Source organism: Accipiter gentilis, chromosome 11 (assembly GCF_929443795.1).
Source record: "Accipiter gentilis chromosome 11, bAccGen1.1, whole genome shotgun sequence".
In the NCBI taxonomy this organism is placed as follows: Eukaryota; Metazoa; Chordata; class Aves; order Accipitriformes; family Accipitridae; genus Astur; species Astur gentilis.
In genome coordinates, this window is record NC_064890.1 from 9,876,936 (window position 1) to 9,904,929 (window position 27,994).

Below are 27,994 nucleotides of genomic sequence, written 5' to 3' on the forward strand. Positions count from 1 at the left end.
GCATACTAACATCTGCCCCCATGTAAAGAACATACAACCATCAAAAAGATTTGGCGTTTGAATGCACACACGCTCTCATACATACATGCACACTCGTAATATCTGCGTTCTCTAAACTTTCAGACTTAGGTTTTCTAAGTCTACTTTGTGTAACCTTTCGAAAGAATAATTCTAATCATCTTTAATTTATCTTATTTCCAGTCTCATCAACTTAATTTAAGCCACTGTGAGCATTTTCTGCACAAATATTGGGATTCATCTGACCTAACTTTATTTAAATGCTTGCAATGTGGACACACACATATTAACTAGTGTCAAGACTCCTTTTGCAGACTGACAAAAACCCTAGACACTTCTAGCGAGTGATTTGTCTGACCTTTTTTAAATAATTCAGTTACCAAAAATGTGACTCACACCTTACAAGTTTCTACATCTTCCTCTTGACCATAACAGAAGTCTAAAGATGACTAGCTCAAAAATACATTATGAGAGGAATCTTAACCAACTATGTCTATAGTCTAGGTTAGGTTCCCACAAGACCATCTTGACTGTAGAAATATTTGTACCTAAGCTACAGATTACTGAAAACTGGAGGCATATTTTGATGTAAAAAGAGAGCCCAAAAGGTGTAATCCCATATATCTGCACTTTCTCCATAGAGAACGCCACCACAGAGTAAGATCTGAGTGGCACCGGTTGGCAGCAACGGCACCAGCATCTGCCACCTCTGCAGCGGGCCGTGCACGTCGCGCTCAGCTGAGCAGACAGAGGTCACGGGCCAAACGGCGGTTCCCCATCTTCTCTGGGGCAAAGGCAGTAGGCCGGACAGCTTTCTGCACATGCTTTGAAGTAGCTTTACCACTGCTATTGGTATACGTACCCTAATTTGATTTAAACAATTTGTTCCTGCAAAGGGAACTGCAGCCAAATTATATGGAGTTGAGGAAAAACAAGACAATCTCATTATTTCCCGTTTGTTAAAATGAGCAATGGACCTGGATGTCCTCATACTTCAGCAAAGCAATGCTCTTCTGCATCCATGAAAGAACTTTATGAAAAATTCAAACTCTGTTACGAGCAATATAACTACATGTCTAAAACCCCTCAGCTTTGGTGAAAATACGGATCTGATAATAAATTTTGACTTTTAGGGTCATCTCTTTCTAAAAACAGGGCCTTGATTTAGACTAGAGATGATTGATGAAGCTTTATTTTCCCTACAGAAGACGAAAAGGTATCTCAAGTCCAGTAAAACTCAGGATAGATGACATTGTTTAATTTTCACCACCCACAGATGCTTCCTGAATTAATAACAGGTCTGAAATCTATTTTCATCCTTGTACATCCCTGTCTGGCCCATTGGTAAATTCACTTTGACTCAGCTCCTAAAATCCATAAAATAGACAGAGATAAAAAGTTTTCTTCTTTTTTTATGTTTAAATTATTGCCTAGGGAAGCCACAAACTGGAGGCAGGTAAGTTAGAGGGCAGCCAGACGTTGAATGTAATTGCATGTGAAATATTAGAAAATATTACACAAACATGGCATGGACTTTTGAAAGTCTAGTTTTGGTTCCACTGAGGTTTTGTCTGGGCTCCAAATATACATTCATGTACTACTTAAACCCATCTACTGAGCCACAGGTGACAGAAATAATCAGCATTATTGTTGAAGTCTTTTTTGGACTTCTTAAAGCAAATAATATTGTAACTGAGTGGAAAAGGGGGAGAAATAGGTATGTATTTCCAATGAACCTGACTAAACGTCTGGCCAGAAAAACTGTATTTGAGGACCTTTCAAAATAAAAAGCCCACAGCCTAAGATCACTAGCACTGGATCTGCAGCTACCTCGCTAATTGTCTTAGTAATGCCCAAATCACAAGCTCCAAGGACTGCTGTGCAGTCCTGGTGGCCATTCATCCTCAGTGACCAAAAACATAAGGACTGGAAACCATCCTAAAAGCCAAACGTTTTTAAAAGAACATTACTTTTTCCACCAGTCTGGCCAAATCTCTGCTCACCAAGAACCTTGAGTGTAAACATCAAAACCAGCTTTTCCAGATGGGCTCATAAACAATTACAGCTCCTAACTAGACATTGACCTCACTTACTATATCACTGTGCCACTTTACTATTCCAAAGTATCCTCAAGTGCCAATATGCTTTCTTTTTACTGCTATATTACTCTGTGATTGCAATGTGCTGATGTTACTTGAGCTTTTTTGATGGGTGGATAGAGAACAAAACCCTGACCTGAGTCAAATGACCATTCATGAATAATGCAAGTAGGCATTTGCCTACTGCTTTTGTTTCCAAGTATTATTCCTCATTTTCATCTTTCCGGTATTCCTAAAGACATAGCATGCCTTTTATCTAGAGACAGGTAAGAGATTTACAGTCCCACTCAGTCTAAAAGATTGTTTCAGTTATTGTCATAAAAAGTTTTGCCAGTGAGATTTTCTGCTCTTGTGATTTCTCACTGAAACATGAAGTACATTCCAATATTTTCGAAATGAGTCTTGGATTGCCAATAAAATGAAATCTCAATAATTCTTAACTATCCCCTAAATATTTGAGGGAAAACTAATAAATATCTACAAATGTCAAACCCTTGGCAAAAGAAACCTATTAATCTAGAAGAGTTTTTAAAGAATGCAAATGCTACAAAACCTATCGTCTCTTTCTGGCTATCCAACCATCGTGAACATATGCTAATATGTTTGCCCCATTTTCAACTTTGAATGGAATTCCCTGCTTGTCTTGCAGTAAATATAAGCTAGACCTTTGTATATCCCTGTAGATAATGCTGAATTCTGCTCATAGCAAAAAACAAAATACCACTCTTCTCATTGCAGATCTTACAATGATATCTTCTAGTTATTCTAGTAGACTATCCCTAAAGGAAAAGCATAAACTATGCCATCATACCAATTCATCTTATAGATTTCCTGGCTGGGTATGTTCAGTGTTTCTTTCTCTCTTTCTATTCTTAGTACACTTCTCACCTTGAATTCACCTTTAGTCTCTGACCTAGCATTTCCAGTCATCATCTATATTTTGCACCCTAGTAGGTGACAATAAAATCTTTCAAAAGAATGTGTAGAACAATCGTGCTTTCAGTGTTAATCTGCTTTTAATGGAGTATTTGCTTTTAGTGGTCTGAAACAGTCTCCTCGGCTTGATCTCCTTTTAATCCAATGCATCTGGAGAAATGGTAAAAACTTCATTCATTTGCTTTGTGAGTGGATAAAGCATTCCTTGCTCATCTTCTATGTATGTGCATTGGAGTAAACTTTATTCATTTCATTTCAACATTCTGGAGATTCCTAAGTTCCAAAATGCATTTAACTGTTTGGATAGTACTATTATCTGTCCCATTTGTAAAGCTCCTTTGCTCACTCCAGAAGTACCGTTTCTGTCCGCTTCCATGAGGCAGGTTTTTTCTTGGGCATTCTCTGAAATGGACTTTGTTTTTAACCAAAGTTGCATGACTCACTTCTACTTGCAGAAGATTTTTTTATCAATGTTAACCTTTTATTGCAATCCAATAAACTGTGTTTTAGTTGCCATTAGCTTTCTAGACCTTACCTGCATTTTTCTTGGCTCAGCTCAACCAAGCGTGTTCAACTGTCACAGGACAGACTATTCCACATAGATAACCCATTTCGTAAGAAGAGAGTAGTTTATAGCTGGCTTAGTTAAGGACTTGCTTCTCCAGTTGTTCTGTATGCTGAAATTCCAAAACATTCACAGGAGTTTCTAAATAGCTAAAGAATCTGATGCTAAAATAACATGGGCAAAAATTACTGTTTTATTTAGCATGTGACTAGGTATTTACAGGCTAAATCAGAATGCCAAATGACTTCTGAGCTGGTGACACCCTTGATAATCAGGACTTGCCAATACATGACTAATGATCCAGTACAAACTGTGCTTGTCTCATTTTTCAGCTGTATAGTGTTTTTCCACATTAGGTTTTTTTTATATTTATTTTTTTTTTATTTGAAGTTCTCTGGGCAAGCAGCTGTGCATAGCAGGATGCTGACTCCTTGGTTCTGCGGGGGTGATTTATAAAGGTATCGTACAAAGGCACATATCTCAGGATCCTTATTCAATTTTTACACAACTTGTTCTCAGACAGATTCATATTATAGTTGTTGCATACCGTTAAAATATTTGGCTGAAAGCATATCCATGAATTGAATTTTACGTTACTCCTTCATGTAAAACATATCCTTAGTTACCCCAAAGGTATTTAAGTACTTATAAACATGAATGGTCCTATTGGTTGCTATTTTATCTCGCTGACTCCACCTCACTCCTGTTTTTAAACAATGCATTTCAGTAGACATCTGTTTACTTAAGTTAGATTCCTGTTTAAATGCCTTCCTGATGTACAGCCTAACTCTGTCCTTTTTACATGAATTGGGTAGTTCATTTGATTTTTAATCCATAGTAATCCTTTTATTTTGACTGCCAACATATATGTTGGGGATTAATAACTAATTCTAATTTCTCTTCTCCACTTCATAATCAAAATCATCAGTGTCAACACTTTGGGATCATTTTCAAAGCCATGTTCCACTAAACTTGGATGCTTAACTATCAGCACAGTGGCAGTTACTCATAAGTGTTGTCATAGTTTTGAGAGTTGCGGTTTCACACAACTCAAAAAAAAATCTATGTTTCAAAAATGACAAGATGGAGAAACAAACTATACAAAAGAAAAAAAGGAAAGAATGGCCCATGAAATTAACATGTATAAATAAAATTCTCCCTTTAACTGTTTCTGTGTGGAAAGCATTGCAGCTATATTCCATGCTTCCAGTACCCAGACCCTGATAAAATGAAGAGGTAAGCCAAGTGCTCTGTGCGGCTAACAAGAAACCCTTGAGATGAAAGGTCTTGGAAGAAGATAGGTATGGGCTCCTATATCTATGCTTTCTGTCCAAATGGAGGTGCTTTGAGCTTGGAGACAGTTTAGATGTTGTGATTACATGTTCCCAGGACATCCAGATGCAGGGTTAGCATGTATGAAACAAGACCAAATGCTTCTGCTCAAGGGACAGACGTACTCCAGGCCGTGAAGAGGGCAGATTTCTTCACTGTTTTGCTGTCCTATTGCCCAATACACTGTGTATCGCAGAGCCCATTCCTAGCTGCCAAACTGCCTCCTTTGACTGAAACGAACTTGGGACCCCATCTGTGAAGTCTATTCCCAGGACCAGGCATCTACGTTTAGGCACTGTCACACTCATGGGTGCAGAGAAATTTGAAATTTTTTTTGCTGTGGGTCAGGTGGGTCAGGACTTTACCTTAGCTTTTTAACCAGCATTAGTTTTATTAATTTCTTGATATATTGTGGGATGGTAGGGCAGCAGTGTGGGTTTGGGTTTTTCCTTTTTTCTTTTTAAATGAATAATGTCTTAAAAAAATAAGCCGCTACTTCCTTGAATCTGTTTTGTTCACTGTCTTCAAAAAGAATAGGATTACTTTTTTTAGTGACAGGTAAAAAGTAGTAAAAAAAATTGGGAAATAAAAGCAAAGTCTGTAGAGATTTTCCTCTACCCTGACAAATAAAGGGATATGTAAGTACTATTTTCTTCCATTGCTAAAACCCCCTCCCCAGGAATTTGGAAAAAATGCAGCTCCCCCAAAATTATATCTTTCATAAAATTGTAGGACTCATTAAAATTTCTGGCTTATTCTTGAATTTTTCCAATGTATTTCTGGCTTTAATTTTCTTTGGAATCATTTTTTAACCATTTGAAACAGTACTTTTCAAGCTGGCAAAATAATAGTAAGAATGATAAAAAGTATATGGACATTTCACTGAAATGAAAGGCACTTTCCATCTTCCAAAACCTGTCTGTCAACACAGAAGAAATATGCAAAAAATGTGAGACAAACAAGCCATATGTTTTGCTTTTCATGCATCTGGCAAAAATGTGATTTCTTTTGCCATGTTTCTGCTGTGATGAGAATTTATTTCACAAAACTGACATCACATATTTCCTCTCATTTCTTTCCTAGTCCTCCTATTTGCCTAAATCTGCTATTCCACACTGCCCTTTTTTTAGTGTCCTGGTGCATTTTCTCTTATACTCAGGTCATCACCAAATCTTACTGGTCCATGACATGGCTAAAATTGCAGAAGAGTCTTTGATCCAGCGGGAAATTTAATTAGATCCAAGGGCTGAAATTGTAAGAAAAACAGTGTAATAGCTTAATAGGGTGGTTTATTAGTGACTTGAATAACCTAGGTACAGATCTTCAGGATGTCGAGTCTTTTAGGATAATTTGCTGAAAGATATGTACTGGTTCAATCAAAAATTATGTGCACACTGCAAAATCATTCACTAAATTCTTCCGTTTGTGATGTGAGAGTTTAAAATGGGTAACAATACTGGTCTCTTATGGTCTTGAAATCTAATAAAACATAATTTTTCCAACAATCTTGCTGAAAAATCGGATCATGCCTGATCATCTTTGGCTTGCTTCTTCCTAGAGTTGTTTTTCCTATCCAAAACATAGGAATCACTTTTGGATTTACATGGTACAGTAGTAACCTATTCACTCCCTCATTTGCTTCTTCTTTCATACGTATGGTATCACATTCATTTGTTATCCTAGTTCCAATGCTCAATCTGTACTTGGACATAGGATTTATTTCGCTCTGCTCCATTCCACCTCTCTTTCCCAGTTTTTTTCCTGTTTTTTCCAAAATACCTTTAAGTTTTCGCCCATATTCCTCTATATGCTACATTTTCTTCCACTTTAGCAGTCATTTCTTTGCCATGTCTTTCAAGGTAAAAAGATGTTCTTTTCTGAATCATCTTTGGCACAAATTATCGAAGAAGAAAAACTGGCTAAAATTATTCCCTTATTCTTTGAAAATCAGTTTTCATATGACCAATTAAGGGAAACTCCATCAAATTTATATAACGTACTTAATTTGCAGAGTGAATTCCTTGAACAAAAACGTTTAATTTCTTGAGGTCTGAATAACATAAAAGTATTATTTACTCTATTAAAAATAGTGGTAAACAATTTCAAACAAAGAATTTTTCTTAGTCTTTGTTACCTGAACAGGTTTTAAGAAACATCAGTAACTGTAAATACATAGTTATGGTATTTAAAATGCAAATTATTAACCGCAGTTATAGCAATTATGTATAGAAACTTTTAATTACATAGAGTAACTCTACGTGGCAAAGCAAGTTATAGTAGTTTCTTGGATTCAGTAGCTGGATAACTTCAGAAATCAGCCATGATAATGCTAGTCTGCTTTACAAACTCCCATTACCATGTTCTTTATCATCTGTTCATACCATATGCTTGCAAAACATTCATAGTTCAGAAACTTTAGGCTGACTATCTCTGAAATGAGCATGTTTGTAAATGTTTGTAAGACTGAAACTTAAATTTAAATGCTAAAATTTTTACACTATGAAGCTTTTTTCCTGCAGAGCAAAAGCTTCTGGGCACTTTATCAAAAAAATAACTAACCCAACATTTTCAAAATGGCTATATCCCAAATAAACCATAAAATCTCTAGATAGTGGAACAAAAAGAAAAGGAAAAAAATATATAATGAAACAAGCTGTTTCTGTTGAGTAAAGTTGCACCACATGTGGAGGGTGAAATAGCTCAGGCAGTGATTCCTTTCTGTTTCCAGGTCCTCTGTGTATCATCTGCTCATTTGTTGTACACACCAACAGCCCGCAGTTTTGGCATGCAAAATTGCCAGACTACTTGGTGCAATCCTGAGGGCTCAACTCAAAACCAAAACCCTTTTAGTTCACAGAATATCAACAAGCAGAAGCTGGTGCAATGGGTTCAACTCCCGGTTATAAGAAGATGGCATAGACTCATTGATTTCAAAGGAGGTATGCCAGTTTATGCCAGAAGAAAATGTGACTCATCATTAATAATGCAAATACAGTCATGAAGGCCAGAGCATTATTCTGTAAATTTACTGATTTCTGGTAGAATTCTAAGATAAGTCACGTTGATTAAAGCCTTCAGAATATAGTGCTGGTATATCTCAAACCCATATCCTTTGCATCCCAAAGTTTTCTTTGGTAACATAAAGAGTTTGAGTAGCTAAAATCCAAAAAAGTGCATTCGATACATGAATTAGCAATACTGAGACTCTAAATTGATGATTGCTATAAAGTCATCCTGATAATTCATACTGAAGGAAACCATTTTTTCTTCTTACCAACTCTTCCAAAGGTAGAGTTCATTCAGTCCTAAAAGAGAGGGGAAAATGACCCCACCTTTTTGCATTAGGCACAGTGAGACTGTAGATGTCTAGCTAAACCTAGGTGCCTGCTTTGTAGACAGCTATGTTTTGATGAGATGAATCCAAGGCTTAGAGCAAAAGAATAAACTCCTCACAGTGATCCCAGATGCTGGTCACTAAGTCATGGACAAATAAATCTTCAGATTTACTTGTGAAGAGGAAAACTATTTCAATTAATCGTCTCATTCTCTCAAGTATTCTCTACTTCTCAATATTGTAATTATACTTTTCATGGAACTATTGTGCTAATTGTTGCACTTAGCCTCTTGAATTTAGTTTGCCTTATACATTTATTATCATTATAACTAAAGATCTATACAATAAATCAACTCACATTGCAAGAGTGCCCACAGGCCATAATCAAAACTTGGAACACATACAATCATGTAAAACACAGCAATCATACTAGAATAGACAGATAACATCCATCTGATTTGACAAGAGCAGGTCTACTAGTTTGAGATAATGATGGCTGGTATTGAATATTTTCTGAACTATGTAAAGAAATATTGTTTGTTACTTCCCCCCCCTTAAATTCAGCAGAAAATAACCTGAAGGCTTATAAAGTGTACATCTGAGCCATTTGTTCACATCTGTGCCTCGTCCTGCAGAGTGTTTTGGTATACACAACTGCCTAGGATTGTTTTGATTATATTTATTTTGGAAAACCTACCCTCTATCATGGCAGTGTTACAGGAGAATCAGAAGAATAATTCCGCCCTGAGCTCTATGTTGTGAAAACCAGGTGGTTAAAAGCTTTTATAAATTTAAAGTTGTGCTGCCATTAGTTTGATCATATTAAACGCTCACATGTCCTTGTTTTCTTTAATCTCAGTAAAATGTTACACTGCTCATCAGCTTGTGAATGGCCTTAGCGAACAGATTTCTTTTTACCACTGCCCTGCCATGCGGGCTCTACGCATTAAATAACAGAAAGGAGTGGTGCTTTTTGTAGCCCAGTGCATCTGGCACTCATGTATTCATAGCACCTTTAAGCATATCGATCTGATTTTTCTGCAGCTTGCAAAGATATTTACAGTTTCAAATTTTTGCAATATTTTCCAAATGGATCATATATATGTATTTAGTAATTAATAGGCATGGCATTTGGTGTCCTTTTCTTGGACAAGCAAATATGCAGAGAACTTAAAAATAAATTCAGCCCCCGGGAAAATACTGTGAATGTGGGGTACTTGGAAATATCTCTCTAAATGGGATTTAGGTATTACATTTCTGAGATGGCATGTTGGAATGTTAAATGGGAAAAGCGGTTTCGTCACCCTCCTACAAGGGTGGGTATTGGCAATTGTAGGCTATTAATATTAAACAGATTTACTTTTTGAGAAGTGGAGGTTTAGTCTCTTGGAGCACTCCCTAGGATGGTTTGCTTTGCTGACTGGATGAAACAGGACAAAAGACAAATTTCACACCTTGGCTCTACTACAGAAAAACCTGAGCTCCATGGTAAGTGTGAACAAAACATATGAAGGAAGCGGGCTGATTTCTTTCAGGTTTTGGATTGTGGGTTTTTTCCTCTCAAGAAATTCTGAGCACCTTTGAGAAGAGAAAGACAGATAGTAGTTTTACATAAAAAGCTGGAGGGGGTTTGGAATACAAAACTTTTTGGAATACAAAACTCCAGACAAAAGGTATGGTTTTCATCTTAGCATGTCTCAATCCACTTTCATTATACCATTCTGGGAGTAGGTTTACCGATATTTAAAATACGTCTTATCACGCTTTTTATTTTTAACGCTTAAACTGTCTCGGTTCTTGGCTCCCTTTGTTACCTGTGACAGTGAATTATTCACTGTCAATGACAAGTAAATGCAACATGCAAACAAATATTCTTCGAACTGTAAACTGTAAAGCAAAAAATTAATTGTTCTCACCAATGCCATAACTAAATCGGAGAGGTTTGCTGCTTTTTCAGAAAAGTTGAGAGTTGTCAAAAAAAGTTCATGGAGTTAATTTTCTAGTCAAGAAATGATATAAATAGTAAGTAGTTTGAGGTCAGAAATTTTTTACCTTCATCAAGCTAAAAATGATTGTTCATATGATGTCTGTCATGAAATATTGTCTATCAGTTTCCTTATAGATTTGTATTGGAAGAGAGATTTAAAAAAAAAAAAATATTAGTTTTGTCAAGCTGTTCTGTATTTTTACTAAACTGACAAAGGAGGAGCTAAATCTGCAATAGGAGTGCTAAACTCAATATCAGTAAGGATTACTAGGGGACAGAGATTTTCCAGAAATCTCCTCTGTTCAAGAGTTGATTGGTTGCAAGGATTAGGAAGAAAAGATTAAAAAGTTATTTATCTTAGGTATTGCACTCTTCTCTAATTAAAATGCATGTTTCATAGATATTTATTATGCAATGATTTGCCTTTATTTCAAGGAATCTACAGTCACCTATTTGGTTTTCAGTGACTTGCTAGGAGTAATTAGAAAACACTTTTTAGAAACTGTCATTAAATATGACTTCAAGTTGGATAGAAAGGTCTAGGCTTTCTATTAATTCTCTAGCTATAAATACTTATTGCCACTTTCCTTGTCTGAACAGAAAACTTCCCTATATGCATACTGCTCTGCCCCAAGCTGCCCAGCTCAAGCGGCCAGTGGCTTAGGATGCAATTTTGTTGCGCAGCCTACTTTCAGGAGTACCAACGTATCTTACACTTAGTAAAAAAAACATTATTAAATCCACTGGAAGCAATAGAGTACATTTTACCACTACTATTCTTCCAGTTTAAAACAGAACAAAATTAAACAAAACAACCAAATCCCAGAATCTTTTCTCATAAGGAAGAGAGGTTGAGACCTACAGTTTGTTTCTTTCCAGACTCTGAAACCGGGGTGGACTGAAGATCCTCTTGGGTTGATGCCAGTTCGCTAAAGAATAAAAGTAATTGAGAGCTATTCTGGATTTAGTATTTCTTGTTGTCTCATCTGAAGTGATTTGTCAGCATACACAGTCTTGGTTATTATGTTTCTTCTGTTGGGCTTCTTTGAGGAATCTCTTCCTGTGATGCACTTTGTAAGTTGGATATTTATAAGAAAGGCACTAATTCCTGCTTAGGCCCTTTAGCCAAACTTTGGATCAAAATATCCTGGATAGGTGAACCAGTCTTTGCCGTAGATTTGATTCAGTCATTCTTTGAGCACTTCCAGTCTTGCACTGGGTGTTGCACACCTTCCTTGTATCCTGTCTTTCGTGCTTAGGATCAGTAAATAATATCATTGCTAAGGAAAGAATATTACTATTTTATATACATACTAATACTACTACTCTTTGTTTCTGTTCATGTGATACATTCTCTTAAGAAAAATGACTGGATCAGATGAAGCTCCCTGGGTAGAAAAATTGTTCCTGCCTTGGGAATGATTTAGTTCTTTCAGCGGAGACAAGCTTTCAGAGACTGAAAGCTGGTCAGCAAAGAGTAGAAAGTCATAGAAAAGTCCGGCACAACTGAGTGGGAGAGCTTGCTGAGAGAGGCAGCAGACAGAGAAAACCAGGCATCAGAAAGGAGGAAAAAAACTTCCCCAGGGCCACAAAGAGCTGTGCCAATTTTGCTGCAGCTCAAAGCTACTGAGCTGGCTAGAAGCTGGGAGCATCCCTGCAGAGACACAGTGGAGAGTTGTATATAAACCCTTTTCTTTTCTATTGTGTTTGACTGAATTATGATGAGCTGTGTTTATGGAGTTGTCCTAATGTGTATTCTAATTAAATCTAGCTTTCTTCAGGTTAAAAGTCTTTCGGACTCCTTCGGTGAGTTCACTGCAAAGGAACTGTCTATGCAGATCTACCTCAAAGCATTAAGAAACTCCGAGTACTTTCAAAATGTCAGAGGCTCTTATTGTCATGGCTCTGACATAGCTTTTGTGCAAAAATAGCTGTAGGCTGTATGAGCTTGTTTATATGTGTTTATTTATGTATGTATGTGTGTGTGGCGGGGGGGGGGGGGGTATAAAGATGTCCAGTCTAACTTAGGTGAACTCGCTTGGTTAAAGATAGCTTATCTGTAACAGCAGAAACCTCAGTCCAGACAACTTTACTCTGCTTTTTTGATGGTAGACCAGGCTTATCTACCTAGCCATGACTTAAATGCAACTATACACTTTTTTTTTCTCTACACAAATTCACAGATGAGAAGACACTGTACTTGTATTAGAAATGTTGTCTTTCACCATGCTGTGAAAGACACTCTAAGCAATACAAAGACAGTTACGCATACATAATTATTTTTTTTTCTGATGGTTCTGCAAGAGTGCACCCTGTGGAACTACACTCACAGAACTGAGATAACCCTGTGTAGCCCTGCACAGAATGTGCAATACAGCTAAGCTTCACAATCCTAGCTCCATAATGATATTCTGTATTCATAATGTCATAGTAGCAGGGGGTGGTAGTAGTGGGTGACTATTACATGAATGATCTATTTATCTGGTTTGAATTTTGCTTTAACTATTTGTTCACAGTAAATCAAGCATTCTTAGCCAACCTCATTCAACATGCTTGGGCAGAGAGCCAGATTCCACCATGCTTATTCACTGAGTAGTACCTGACAGCGCGATTAACCCCTTGCAAACAGTGGTACCAGTTGCCTAGGAAGGGACTGCCTTAAGAATGATTGAGGTCTGCAGAATTCAACTCTAAAAGAATAATAAATGGGAAGTAGGAATAGGATTTTAAAAGTCTAAAAGAAGTTAATTTCTAATTCTCTTTACATCAACAACAAGAATTCAGCACATCCAAACACCGATTTGCCTTTTTCTAAAATAGGCATTTTTACCTCTAAAAGAGCTTTCTTTGTTGTAGAGGAAGGGTAACTAGCTCAGACTTAAATATCAAACCTCACATGGCTAAGATTTGAAGAGGTATATCCTACCCTAGGGTACATATCCATGGGACTGGTGCATTCATTGAAGAGTTGCAAGTTGGTGGCACAAAGAGGGCAACAACAGCTATAAGATGACTTCTTATATTTTATATAAGATTGTTATGTCTTCCCTGTTTGGTACTGATATTTTTAGTCTGCGAATGTATGTAATGTATTGAAATGCTGTACAGATATATTGGATCAAATCTTTTGAAGGAAAATGCCAGCAATCACTTCTTTGCCCCTTCCTTTAAATTAGCATCTGTGACCCAGCTGCATAAGCAGTTTTCTGGCCAGGACTGAAGACTCCTTCCCACTACCCCCATTGTAGTTTTTATGGAGCACAGCCATTTAGCATGGGCTGTACTTCTTTTTCAAGGGTTGGGCCCAAAGCCTTTGACAAATTTTGCATTTGCAATTGATTTGCTCCCTCCTGGGCTTGGGAATAAAAAGCAATGGATAATGTCTCAGAATCAGACTTTTCATGATGAAATAATAAGGGTCAGATGAACTGACAGCTTTTCTCAGTGTTCTATAATGCTCATTAAGTTAGACATTGTTTTGATTTTTTACTGAAAAACTCATTTGCAAGGACTATAGTCAGAAGAAAAAGAATTGGATGAGATAGATAAGTATAGTCAGACTGTAGTGCTATTATCCTGGGGCAGATGAAGGAACCTAGCATCTCTCCCAGACAACACAGAAAATTCATTTTTATAATGGAAATAGAAGTCCTTTTCATTTAAACTCCAGCTGTTTTGTTGGATTCATGCTCTAGCAAATATCAGTTAAACTTTGTTCTTTCTTTTGGAAATGAAACTAAAGTTACTTTTCACAGTCTTTTGCAATGAAACAAACAATAAACTTTAATGTCCCACGGACCAGTTGTGAAATGAAGACCCCATGGCACTTTTAGGAAGAATAGGTGAGTTAGTTCCAGTGTGGTTTTGACAATTATATACTCTCTGGTTTGAACTAACTTAACATTCGGCTATAAAAAATATTTTTCTTCACTTTCTTCAAACTGCTGTGCCATGCTTCTGCTTGCTACTGAACAATCTCTGCCAATTCCACACCAAGAGGGAAGAAATAAGATGAGCAAAACTTTCTGAACTGTGCATGCTGCTAAAAAACAAAATTCAGAACTTTTCATTTCCTTTTAGTAAATTTGTACATTGCTTGTCTAATATAAGTTTGTAATCAAAATATAGGGACGTTAGTATGAGGATCATCTGGTGCTTACGAGTTAGGAACAAAACTTTGACAAAAACCTAACATTTTTATCTCATTATCTACACTAGTTCTTTATGAAGGTAGGAGTTTTACTGAATGACTGGATCAGAACTGTTAGGCAGTTCAACAGCCTGTCTCTCAGGGAGAGCCAATCAGTCTGGTTCTAACAAATGCATAAGTGAATATTTCATAGCCTAATCTCAATTAGTTAGGTATCAGATATGATTCAATGTTCTGGAAGACATACTCCAAACTTGAGGTTCTGCAGCTGTAATGGGTCAAAACTGGGTTCTTGGGAAGAAAAAACAAACAAACCCACAAAAAACAGCACTCATAAAAGGATATGCCTTTCCAAAAAAGAAAACTGAGCTGAAACCAGTTTCTTGTCTAATCAAAAGTGTAGAGGTATAACTCAAACTAAATCCAGGGTGTTTCATTCACTACTGTATAGAATACTTAATTTTCCTTCCTGGTGCAATAATATTAAAACATAATGAAATTAACATTAATTTTCTTTGTATAGCTCTCAGTTGTCTTGGATGAATAGCAAAAAAATGTGTTATGTAAAGAATAAGTGCGTGTTAGTTTAATCTGGCAAAAAAAGTCAACTGAGTGGAAAGAGTGTCTGAGTTAAACCCTTTTAGGAAAAAAAATTGTGGCCTGCATCGTAGGTGAAGTGGTAAACTCTTCTGGAAGACACACACAGCAGATATCCTTCTGCGTTCGTTTTATGGCCACAGACTCCAGAGAATTTGTTATTACATCATTACAAGTCATATTTTATGTTTGAAATATTTATAATATTATTTTATTGAAGCTTAATCTTCAGTTAGGACACAGGGACATTTTTATATGCCTCCATTTTCACAGCATTGTGTACACAGACTAGGCCTTCAGGGCAAGTTTTATTGTGCCAGTGTAACATATGTTCCCAATAGGTAAGTGACACATGAAAGGAAAGGAATGTGATTTAATGTTTCAATTTTATTGCTTGCAATTTAACATATGGCAGTGAAGAAGATACAATCAATAAAGCTACATGAATGTGAAAGCACACAATAAAAGATACCTCAGAAGGAAGGTCTGATTTAAAGATTTATTGAATCTAACTAGTCAAATAATTCAACAAAAAAATTGTATTTATGATCTTGGGCTTGTTTGTTATTGGTGAGTTGCTAGTGCATGGTTAATGATTTTGTAGACTTCTTCCAAAAATCTTGTGCAGATTTTGTACTTCACCCATGTCCATTGTACTTGTATAAAGAAATCATAACCCGAATCAACAATGCATTACTATCATTGGGTTTTTTTCCTCAGGTTATTAACAATTTTGTTTTCTTCTTTTGTAATCCCTTCTGTCACTTTTATTCATTGATTTCCCTTATCTTCCTTTTTCTCCTCTATATTTCCCTTACAGTATCCAGTAACTCTTTCATCAGTTTTAGCCAAATAATGTCCAAGAAAATCATGTTCTAATTTCCATGTTAGTAGACAAATTGAGAAGTCTTATTGCAAAAACTAATGTTGAGATCCAATGCTTTTTCAAATTAAAAATTTTCCTAAAGTAATTTCAGTTTTAATAAATAAAAAAAATTGCATCTGATTTAGCAAAAATGTCAGCTTTACTGAAAAAGCACAATGAAAACCTGAAAGTCTCCATTTTATTTTCTGAAAAGAACTAAATATTTGTTTTTAAAAGTGGAATCCCCAAGACTGATTTCCAGAATAAATATGTTGGAGAGAAATTGCCATTTTAATGAAAAATACATATTTTCTATGCAATACTAAATAGTAGAGAAAAAATTATTAGCTTTACAATGTGTACAGTGTAGGAGTTCTACCAGTTTATTAAGTAGGCCTAAAGCCAAAACCATTAGACTTTCTCTCTTGGATTTGAATTAAAATATTTAGAAACAAAATTTGAATTCCAGACAGATGAACTTAATGACTTAAAATATTTTATAACCACTTACATGTAGTCAGCATAACAATGGACTAAAATTCCTCAAAGCAATATTACAGTATTTTTTATAGCAATGTTACATGACTATGTCAAAAAATGTTATTTAGATAGCTTCATGGATAATGGGAATTGTTGACTGAACAGCACATCAGCTCAAAGCAGGAGGTCTGTGGTTTGTGTTATAAGCTTAGCCCAGATTTTGATGTTCAATGCAACCTTGCATTGATGTGCAACCTTGCACATACAGTGTAAGTTGGATGATTAAAGTTTTTGTTTTCCTACTGCTAATCATCCAGTTCTGAATTCTTTTAATCTCATCTCTTTTGGCTGTCATTTTCCAGCTATAAAGCATAACCAACATTTCCAGGTCTCATATTGTTCTTTCTTTGATTTACATTCATATAGTTCTACAGGTGCCAATATATGATTTAGCTTCAGCTTCAGTTTATTTTCTCAATATCTTTCTTTGAGACCGGAAACTTTGGTAAAAACAAGTTGTGCGCACAAGATGTTTTGGGAAAATTCTGCAGGAATTACCTGACGGGCTTAGCATTAATGATTAGTAATAGCTTGCAATTTGTAAGAGATGAAACCTGAAAATATGATGTGGACAACCATTGACAGAGATTAAAATCTTTCTGGCAGAGTTTGGCAATTTGTTTGTTTGTTTGGGGGCTTGGTTTTGGGGTTTTTTCCCTATTAGATTCTTGTTGCTATATTCATAAAGGCTAATTTCCAGCCAACTAGGAAGTTCTAGTAGTTTTGTTTATTTCACATCAGAAGATACAAAAAGGTGTGCCTCTTTCTTGATAGGGCAGATTATGGATAGCCAGCTGTCGTGGAATCAGATTATGACAGATCTGATTATTTAAGTTCATGTTACCACCATAATTGTGTTGTATCCTTTCAACATAACATATTTAAAATGCCTGATTTCACATTTTAAAAAAAGGAGAAAAAAAAATTACTTTCAAAATAAAGCAAAGATTATCACTGAAAGATACTACGTGATGTATCAGACAAAACTCTGTATCAGGCATTGAATTAAAAACATAAATTTATGAAAGTTGTTGATAGAAACTAAACTATCACCAGGCTACTAGGAGTTGAGCATTGGGAATCTTAAGGCAAAATGGATTTTCTTCATGGCATGAGTTCATGATTTATCTTATGGGGTTTTTTACTGAATAAATCAGACTTTTGGCAATATGACATCTCAAAGTATTATGGGAAACGATTGTGTGAAGTTTTCACTCAGAGCTGAAAATGTAATTCCAGGTTAGAAGGCTCACAGAAATCATAAGCTTAAGTGTAGAGGATTGGTGACCAAATGGATAAAATTAGTAAATTCTCAGGAAATAATTCAGTCTCTGAAGTTTGTGAAGTTTTACTGATTAGGACAAGAGAAAGAGAAATCTTGAATTGATCTTCTTTAAGTTACAGAGAGGTTAGGTGTCGATTCTGAATCCGTTGTTTGCTTTCATTCAGAAGCAGTCAGCAGCATTCTGCTAATTTCAGAAGCTGTTTACCAAGTCCAGCATTATACTGTATATTAATAAAACACCATTACAGGAGTTGCATCTTCTTTAATATTCCACGTGGTTAATTTGGTTACAAAGTTTGCTTCTACTGAATATAAACTGATTGTCACAGGGAACTGTTAGGATAGGCTATTTTTAATGGTAACCTAAAATTTCACTGTGCTTTGCTTTCCCTCCCCTTCTGTAATGTTTTTACTTCATGGAAAGAGACAGATTTTCAGATCCATTTTCTCCTTTATTTATTTTATTAATCCTATTTGAGGATGCTTATATGAATGTTTGGTACCCACAGTGCTTCTCGTGGTCATAGTCTTGGAGGACATGCCGAGGTGGTTCAATGACCGTCCTGTAGACATCCCTGAACAGATAGTAACCTTTTACAGGAGACCAAGGTTGTGCCAGACAGATTTGTTAGCTTGAGGCCATCCTCAAGAATTGCCTTCCTGTCTAACATGGGGCTTTTCTTCATGAATCTTCTTCATTAACTTGTTCCACAGTTTCCATGCCCAGTCACCTAGAAACGATCAGTTTTCAACCTCGCAGTCATGTAGGCATTAGACAAAACCATACCTAAATCACATTAGGGTTTTGACATATGTGGAACTTATACATGAAATAAGCATTGAACATGCATATACTATTCCAGTGAACCTAAAGTTTCTTCATGCATGGCATAACCCGAATCCATGCAGGTATATCACTCTGATCTCTGAGTGCCTGTAAATGTCTCTTCCATTAATGTGTTGAACACATGGTACCTATTTGCTTTGTTGTCACATTTTATGGATCATGAAGCTCCTTAGGATATGGCTTGTAATAAAATTTCTATTTAAGAGATGACTGTAATTTTATATGTAGGTGTGTGTATATATATACACAGACAGGAAGAGAGAAAAGACGTTTGTTAGACATCATCTGCATTCGTGTGTACAGTCCTTGTCATTATGGCACAAAGGATTATCTAAAACATTTGTAAAATCTGTGGGAGAGTGGCAAAATTGTCAGGAATTTCCATGAGGTTCCTGTTCCAACATATCACTTCCTTTCTATCCTCTGGGTTGAGTTGACACAAAGGCTGCTGGATTCATTCATCCTCTTCTGTCTTCTAAATCCTGCTTTGTTTACCTTTGCCACAGTGGTGGTGGGATATGAAATATGTTCAGCACCAAGAGACAGGCATTATAGGCATATACACCTCCTATAAACAGATACAGCTGGACAACTAGACCCATAAAACTGTACTGTGTGGGTGCCATGTGGAAAAAGATTCCATAAACTGTGAAGCATTTGATCCATATTAAAATTGTCAATATATATCTTCTACACTTACCACTAGAGATGAAAATTCCTTGCAATGTAGCTGTATTTATTTATTTATTTATTTTTAAGTTTGTCACTTTGCTTCAGGCAACCACAGAAGACCAGAGTGAAAATTTAATGAAATAAAAGTAATTTATATTTACCCAAAGAATTGCCCAGTAAATTTCTGTACAAATCCCATGTGACAAGTTTTCTGCCACGATAGATCTACATCATTCTCTGGCTAGCTAAATTCTCCAGCTATTGGCTAAAAATAAGTCCACTGCACCATGGTAACGGCCTAATGTTGCAAAGAATGTGGCTTTTGAGATCTTAAAAGGCCAGCAGCAAAAACACCAGGCCTTCTTAACAGTGATATAATTAAAGCAAAGTCATCTGCTTATTTGGGATCAGAAAAGAACCTTCTCTGTCTCTCTCACAATAAATAAATTGGGAAGTCTCCTTTCAGTAGGTTATTGTACTTACCCCTATGTGTCTTTGAATAGTGCTTCCCCAAAAATTATGGGTTTGACTGAAAGCCTGACCCAGCTTCACATGCTGGCAACCTGAAAGAGCAAATGTAAAGAATGAGCTATTTCATTACAAGCATCCGTACATGACTGGCCTTATAAGATGTATCAAGGAAAATGGCTGAAAACCAAAGCCCTCAACAATTTAGTCACCAGCTCTGAAACGCTGACTGCCTGATAGTTGCTGTGAAAGTGCCCGGCCTGTCCAACCAAAAACCACCTCAACTATTCACCACATGTGACCAAAGCCACAACTATGGGAAACAGCTTTACAGAAATTCTTTTCAATGCCCTCCCTTTTCCACAGTCCTTGCCAGCCTTCTACACAGTAGGATCCCTGGAAACAAGCTCCAAACCCTCTCCTTCCTGACACATCCATGATGAACAGCTGCAACTCCTTAGACACTGAGTGCAGCTGCCTTGAGCTGTGCCATTGAAATAATCCAAAAAGACAGCAAAAAATGGAAATATGTTATTGAGTATATGGTTAGTGGTCTTCGTGCATCAGCTAGATGGGTGGCTTCCAATTCGTATTGCTGAGGCTGCTGGAAATCATGCGCGAAACACAAGTCTGATTCTTTTTTCACTGTTTTCACTCTGGAGTTATTTCTGGGTAAGGAGAAAGTAAAGACGACCAAACAAGATTATAATGCTCCCTTCTCTTCCTTCTTGGTTAAATTCTTCATTGATATTATCACTAAACTTTTATTGCCTTCAAGGGGACTCAGACTGCATCCAAGAGACCAGTTTGTGGTCACGCTTATAACAGTTGCGTGCTATTTCATGGTATTTGAAGAAGTTCAGATACAGAGAGTAGCAGAAGTTCATTAACATTGCTTTCTGTCTAGGCTAATTGGTAGGCAGCTGAGAAGCTGGTTATATTAGCCTGGAGGACTACTTTATGAACATTGTTTTTATTCCTTCTAGCACCTGAGGTAGCTCAAAGAGCACATTGCGCTGTGGTGTTGGTATATCCTAAATCAGATTATGTTATGATTTGATTTACCGGTAAAAGACCCCTCGAATGTAGGTAACATAGCTGCCCTGCACTCAGCTCTGTGCTTAACTCTGTATCTGGGCAGGCTTAAGCCTGTACACTGTGTTTTATGAAACTCTGAGTTGGCTGGTTTCTTCCTGTGAGGCCTACAGCAATTCCTACCACCAACATTGCGAGGAAATAAAAGACAACTGTGTGAAAAGAGAAAAAAAAAAAAAAAAAAAGGATAAAAGTTATTTGTAAAAAACAGTGCCCCACAGTGTTCTATTCATGGCACAAAATCATCCATCTGGGAAACCTTTGCATGATTATTGCTTGGAAACATTCTTCTTATCTGATCAAGTGTTTCTTATGAATTTCTTCATAGACGGGGGTCATGAGTCTGTTTCACAAAGATGTGATGCTGCCTGGTGCTGAGAACTTCAGTCCCAGTCCAGAAAAATCCTTGACTCTAAGTTAGTAGGTAGCTCCTTTATTAACACGTGAGTGGTATCTTGATTTCAGAAGTTAAGCAAGGGCTTCAACAATTTTGTTTTGTGTTGCTTTCCTATTTCTATGAAGCAGGCAAGAGGTTTCAGTGTATTTTCTACAGTTTATTTTACCTTTTCCTTTGTTTCTGGCAAGAGCGTGTGATTCTTGTGTAGTTCTACTTTCCTCTTGAAAATCATGTAGTACAAAATATCACACTGCAGATGGTTAATTTGCTCTTCAGCTGCTGAAATGCTTAGTCCTAAAAAAACCTTCAAGTTATTCTCTAGCAGGTTCAGGTGGGAACGGGTCAATTGCCTCCCAATGTAAAGCAGTGGGCAGTGAAAAAAAAAAATTTAGTGCTATTTCTTGAGAATGTAGATGATACCACAGTGTAACTTCCCAAGAAATTGGCACTAGGAGCTAAGAAGGCAACAGACTTTTTTTATTATTTTTATTTTTTTTAAGTTTTCCTAAGAGAAATGGAAGGAGGCCACATTTGAGTCATTGATATATACTGAGATATTTCTTGGTAAATGTGGGAAAATTGACAGTTTTCAGTTGGAAGATTAAGAATTTTAAATTTTAGTTAACTAGGGAGTACTTTTTCTTTTCTTTGTCTCCATTAGGCTATTAGGTTTTCATCTGCGCCAGGTGTTAATAGTTACCAAACAGTGCAGTAAATTAATATAGACTTGTAATTTCGCCTCATCACAAAAGAAAATATATTACAAAAGTAAGTTCAGCCAAACAGGCTTTCTTCAGGATCAGCATGGCAGAAAGAAAAACCTATGAGGTTCATTGATGTGTAAATGTGCAGTGACATTTTTAAAATGTGCACTGACTTTTTAAGAATACCCGTGCACAGTGAATATGAAAGGACCAGATACATCTATCAGGGTACTGTGAACCAGTGTTTCAGTCTGGTAGTGAATGCTGCATTTAGGCACAGGCTCATATACTTCATTAAGAAACAAGTAATTCTGCTTGTTAAGCTGAAGGCAAGTAAAAAAAAATACATTTGCTGCATCTGGGTTGCAAGATGAAAGCATGGGATTCATGATTAACTATGCGTCTGTCTTTGATAGGAGACAGCAAGCAATAACTTGTTCTCACCATATATAACACCTTCCAGATGAGAAACTCAGAGTGGTCTGCAAAACCAGGGTATCTTCATAACATTTCAAAGAGTTATTTCTTTCCTAAGAGATATTATTTTCTCTATTTTACAGCTGAAAAACCAAAGCAATGACTAGTTACAGCCAATCTTTTCAGCCATTAATTCCCTAAATGATTCTTGTTTGCCAGTCTTAAAGTTTTATCCTAGCACCTGTCAGAACAGTACCCAAGCTCCTCCCATGCTAACTCAAAATGTTGGGTGTATTTCAGCTAGACATCAATAATTACTACCTAAATAAGTAGAAGTCAAGTCATCTGCGGTTGTTCATCATTAAGCAATCAGGACACACTTTAAAGTACCTACATTTACATTTAGAAATCTTCTGACAGAAGTGCAAGTAAAAGAGGAAACTTTTGGGAGTGTCTCAAAATGTCTGAGCCTGCAACCCACAAGTACAAGGTCATTCTCTGTTTTGAATGAAAGGATGCAACAGTGTGTAGAATTATAGAAGACAATGAATGGAGCATTAGGAATGTTTGCAAGTGTTTTCAAATTAAAAAAAAAAAAAAAAAAATTATGACCAAGGACATATTTCATACTCTGTTTTGGTAGAAAACACAGTGCATGAAAAAATAAAATATTTTTTGACATTACACTTGAATACTAAAATAAATTCTATTTATTAATACTTCTTGTAATTATATTTCTACGATAACTTGTTGAGTCAAATGAACATTATTACATACAGGTACATTTTGGTACATTTATAATGGAAGATCTTTCCTGATCAAAGAGTCTAACAGTTTATTGCACTATGGAATGGGAAAGCTGACTACTGGAACCCAACAATGGAACCCAAGGTGCCGATACAGATAATAATTCCTAACAGCTGCCTAACGCTTCTTAACCTTGCAATACTCATGAAAGAAAAAGTAAATTTTAGAGATTCCAGGGGGGAGTCGTGGTCTAAATTGCTATAGGTCAATTGTGTAAAATTTTTATTGGAGAAATCCCGTGAATATTTTCACAAATGGGCATGTATTAGTGACCTGGATAAAAATAGAGTTACCTCTTGTTCTACTAATTAATATCCATAGATAAGCGTTGCTAATCCATCTGGGTTATCATATCAGTGTGCTGGTTTTTTTCAAGATGTGATACCTGGCACACACTTTTTAATGTATTTCATGGAACCGTAGAAATGCTGATTGTAAGGAAACTCTGGATGTGTCTAGTCCAGCTTCCTGCTCAAAGTGGGACTACTGCCAACACTAACCTCCTGGTTAACATTTTTTTTTTTCCTTAAAGTTTTAGCTGACCCCCCCAAGCTGCAATTTCTGTTGCTTGCCCCTTGCTTTGCTGTCTGCTACTACCAAGAAGTGTTTGGCTCTGCTGTCACTGTAAGTCCCGTTCATCTCCCATCGTTTCCGTTGTTGAGTCTAGCACTTTGGCTGTAATACTGCTGAGTCTTTCCATTACTGAGTTTGGTACTATCACAGAACATTTAAATAAAAAATCCCTGTCCCATCAAATCATACAGTTATAAATATGCTTTAATATACTTCTATATGAACACACATGCCTGTACATATATACATAAAATTCATGTAGATTTGTATAAAATTTCTTTCTTACAATATTGAAAGTATTTGCAATTTTAGCCTGAAGTGGTCATTTATTCTTGCTTATGGTGATGTCAAATACATAAGTGTTCACACATATCCTTTTTTTTTTTAATATATTAGAATTGGAAACTACATACAAACATAAACACATGCATATAAACATACATACGCTCATTCCATATGCAGTCCAGACATGCCAGGGCTTGAAATATTTTATTCAGGAAAAAATTGCAGCATGGGATCTGTATATATTTTTCCTCTGACAAGGCTGTTTCCCCAGCCTCTGCAAACTTTTGGCTTCACAGGCACCCATAGAAACATGTGCAACTATTTGTGATTACAGTGGGAATCATTTTCCTCCGGGCAAACAGATTTTTGACTAGAGATGGACATCAGCCACGCAGATCAGATCCAAATAAGTATTTGAGAAGATTGAAACTTCCACTTACTGCAAGTTGTATCCAGGATTTTAATTTAACCCATTACAAAGATAGGGACTGTTTATGAAATACATGTACTGATCCATCTGGATGTTATTTGCATCTGTGATTTAGTTAAGGGTCTCATTTACATTTTATATTTGAATTCAAGAAACTCTTTAAAATACTCAGCTAAGTACCATTGGGATGGAGAAACCATTCCATCAGAATAGTGTAAAAATGCAGACTGCAGCAAAATTATAAAATGATTAAAATTGTTCATGCCATTACAGAGAAAAGTTTTATGAAAATCAGAAAAAACTTGCTCAGAACAAAAGCCACTTCCTTATAAAATATGACGCAGTACATATTTTCTAGGTATGGTGAAAGAGTTTTGAAATCTTTGGATAGTAAAACATGCATTTTATTTCCAGAAATAAGACTAATCCTTTCCTCCAAGTTTTTCTGTGGATGAATGCAAAACATAATCAATCTAACTTTTCAGTTACTCATGAGGACAGTAATGATCTTTTTTTGTTGTTATTCTGCACAAAACCAGACATCATTTTGTATTATAAAAAAAAAACATTTTTGTCTGGAGTCCAGGGGCTATTTTATTAAATGCTGAAGCAGGGAAAAATATATACAGAGAATAATTTTAACATATATAAAGATTTATTCTGCTAGAGAGGAGGAGGAGGATAATACCTAGCTTTTCAACAGAAGAGCTTACTTTCCTTCATCATCATAAAGATTAATATTTCTATCTCCATTTTACAGAGGGAGTATCTAATGCCAAGAAATACAACAAGTCCTAATTACATTACAAAAATTGTCTCTAACCCTGAGATTAAATTTAACCATATCATATATGCCATGTGATGATATTTTTAGCATTGTTCTTGAACCTTGCTTATTCTTAGACACTGTCAGTAAAAAGACAGTAAAAGCCACATTTATTATATAATTTACTGCTACAATAAAAGGTAGTAGTTAATTCCTGGAAAAATCTAGCACATTAAAGGATAATACTATAAATCCAGTGAACCATACATTAAAAATGGCTCAGGCTTTTCAAGAAGTGGCTTCAAGAATATGATAATCACGTGATATAACATGGCAGTACCCAGTAATAGTGTAGCTGTTCTGAGACAAAAGGCCAACTTGTGGTTTGCTGTAGCAGGATTATGTCTTGCAAAGTGACTTGCAAAGCAGCTTGATGTGACTCAAGAGATCCTATTGAAAACTTAGGCTAAACTTGTCGCTTAGCACCACAGAAGTATTTTTTCAGTGTATAACATCTGTGTATATCCACTTTGCACATCCTGTCCTCTTTCAGTCCAGTGGATGTCCCTCATGTCACTAGTAGCACATTTTAGCATGTAGTGTGAGTTGTACATTGATCTTTGGATTCTTTCTGAGATTAAAAATATCCCCTGCGTAGATGTTTTTTTCCCTACTTAGAGCTATTACATTAGATTTGCAGCATAAAATTATGAGTATAATAATGTGATTACACAAGTTTTCATAATATCAACATTGAAACTGAAAAACTCCTACAGAGATTTTTTGTGGGAACAAACAACTAATTAAAAGGAACAAAGATTATACTTTCAGGAGGATCATTCATAAAATATGAGCATAACATGGTAGATACTGCACAAACTTGGAGCAAAAGGATAGTTTCTTCTCCAAATATCCTGTATTCTTAATAGAAGAAATAACACACAAAAGGGAGAGTCCAAGGAAACAACAAAGAAATACTAATTAGCACCATGACTAGCAGTAACAATCTACAACTTCAGAAAAGATTGCCCGTATACAAGCCAGCAATTTTTTAACAGTTCTTGGTTATGAAGTTACTTACTCTCAGGAAAAAAAAAAAACCACAAACCAAACCAACAAATTAAATTTATTAACAGGAACCATGCTTGTTAATTACCCTATTTTACTTTATCTGTGACATTATAAAGAGACAAATATGGAGAGATATAATACTTAATCAGTATGTACTGCAGCATAAAGAAAGAAACTAATTTCTCAAATTTAGATAACCTGTAAGAAAAAAAAGCACTGTTTTTTTCTGCATTGGTTTTACCCTCAAATATTGGCCTGGATATTTTTGAAGAGAAAGCAATTATGTTTATAAAACTGGAAAAAAACCCTGCTTCATCAAAAACCTTGAAATAGACAGAGTGAGTACCTGTAAATAAAAACCAGATATTTCATTTGGGTGTCCATAAGAGTAAGACCATACAATGAAAATAAATCAAATGGAACATGATATTGATTTAAATATTGATAAAAATACAGACATGAATATATTGTTATAAGGTCTGGTCAGGGATAATTTCAATAGCTTGACTTTTAAAAAATAATCTTTTTGTTTGAAAAGATCAATAAGTCCTCGAGTACCTGTCATACGAATGACTCTTACTTAATGAAGAAAAGAATTAACCGTGGCATCTAACTTCTATAAGTTCTTACCTTACTTCACTTACCATACATTGAACTTCTTAGCTGATGCTGGCTTTTCTCTCATACCTCATTTGATATCAATTTCAATTTGTCTCATGCCTAAATGGACTGGTGGATGGTGGATGATTTCCTCTTGCATAACTTAGAAGTGATTCAGTTCAATGGGTTTGGCTTTGTGGATTAGTTCTATAGCAGAGCAATGAGATTGTCTAAATTTGCATGACATTCACTCCAGTAAGCTTTTACGCAGTGGACGAACACAGTTAGGAAATACAGTTATGAAAAATACAGGGGAAAACTACAGACAAAATCAATGGCCAAACAGTTTCTTTTCCCATTACAAACTACACCCTGTGGGTTAAAATCATGAGAGATCAGAGTGCGCACAAAGGAAGTTGCATCATTTGTGCAGGAGTGTTGATCTGCTCGAGGGTAGGAAGGCTCTTCAGAGGGATCCGGACAGGCTGGATCGATGGTCTGAGGCCAACTGTATGAGGTTCAACAAGGCTGAGTGCCGAATCCTGCCCTTGGGTCACAACAACCCCATGCAGCGCTACAGGCTTGGGGAGAGTGGCTGGAAAGCTGCCTCATGGTGAAGGACCTGAGGGTATTGGTCATCAGCCGGCTGTGTATGAGCCGGCAGTGTGTCCAGGTGGCCAAGAAGGCCAACGGCATCCTGGCCTGCATCAGAAATGGTGTGGCCAGCAGGAGCAGGGCAGCGATCGTCCCCCCCTGTACTCGGCACTGGTGAGGTTGCACCTCGAGTCCTGTGTTCAGTTTTGGGCCCCTCACTACAGGAAAGACATGGAGGGGCTGGAGCGTGTCCAGAGAAGGGCAACGAAGCTGGTGAAGGGTCTAGAGAGCAAGTCCTGTGATGAGCGGCTGAGGGAACTGGGGCTGTTTAGTTTGGAGAAGAGGAGGCTGAGGGGAGACCTTATCGCTCCCTACAACTACCTGAAAGGAGGTTGTAGTGAGGTGGGTGCTGGTCTCTTTTCCCTAGTAACAAGCGACAGGACAAGAGGAAATGGCCTCAAGTTGCACCAGGAGAGGTTTAGATTGGATAATAGGAAAAATTTCTTCTTTGACAGGGTTATCAAGCTCTGGAACAGGCTGCCCAGGAAAGTGGTTGAGTC

At 36.5% G+C, this 27,994-nt stretch overlaps 1 protein-coding gene and 1 long non-coding RNA gene across 3 annotated transcripts in view; one reads left to right on the forward strand and one right to left on the reverse strand.

Annotated features, from left to right (window-relative positions):
• SEMA3A (semaphorin 3A) overlaps positions 1-27,994 on the forward strand; it is a 341,628-nt gene that overhangs the window by 59,144 nt on the left and 254,490 nt on the right. The window lies entirely within an intron of this gene.
• Positions 15,436-26,953, reverse strand: LOC126044540 (uncharacterized). Of its 2 annotated transcripts, none has more exons than XR_007507702.1 (3): positions 26,885-26,953; positions 19,711-19,790; positions 15,436-18,439 (listed from the first exon to the last, which is right to left on the reverse strand). It is a non-coding gene; the product is annotated as an uncharacterized LOC126044540 (long non-coding RNA). The 2 variants fall into 2 exon arrangements; XR_007507703.1 differs by having other exon boundaries at positions 26,871-26,921.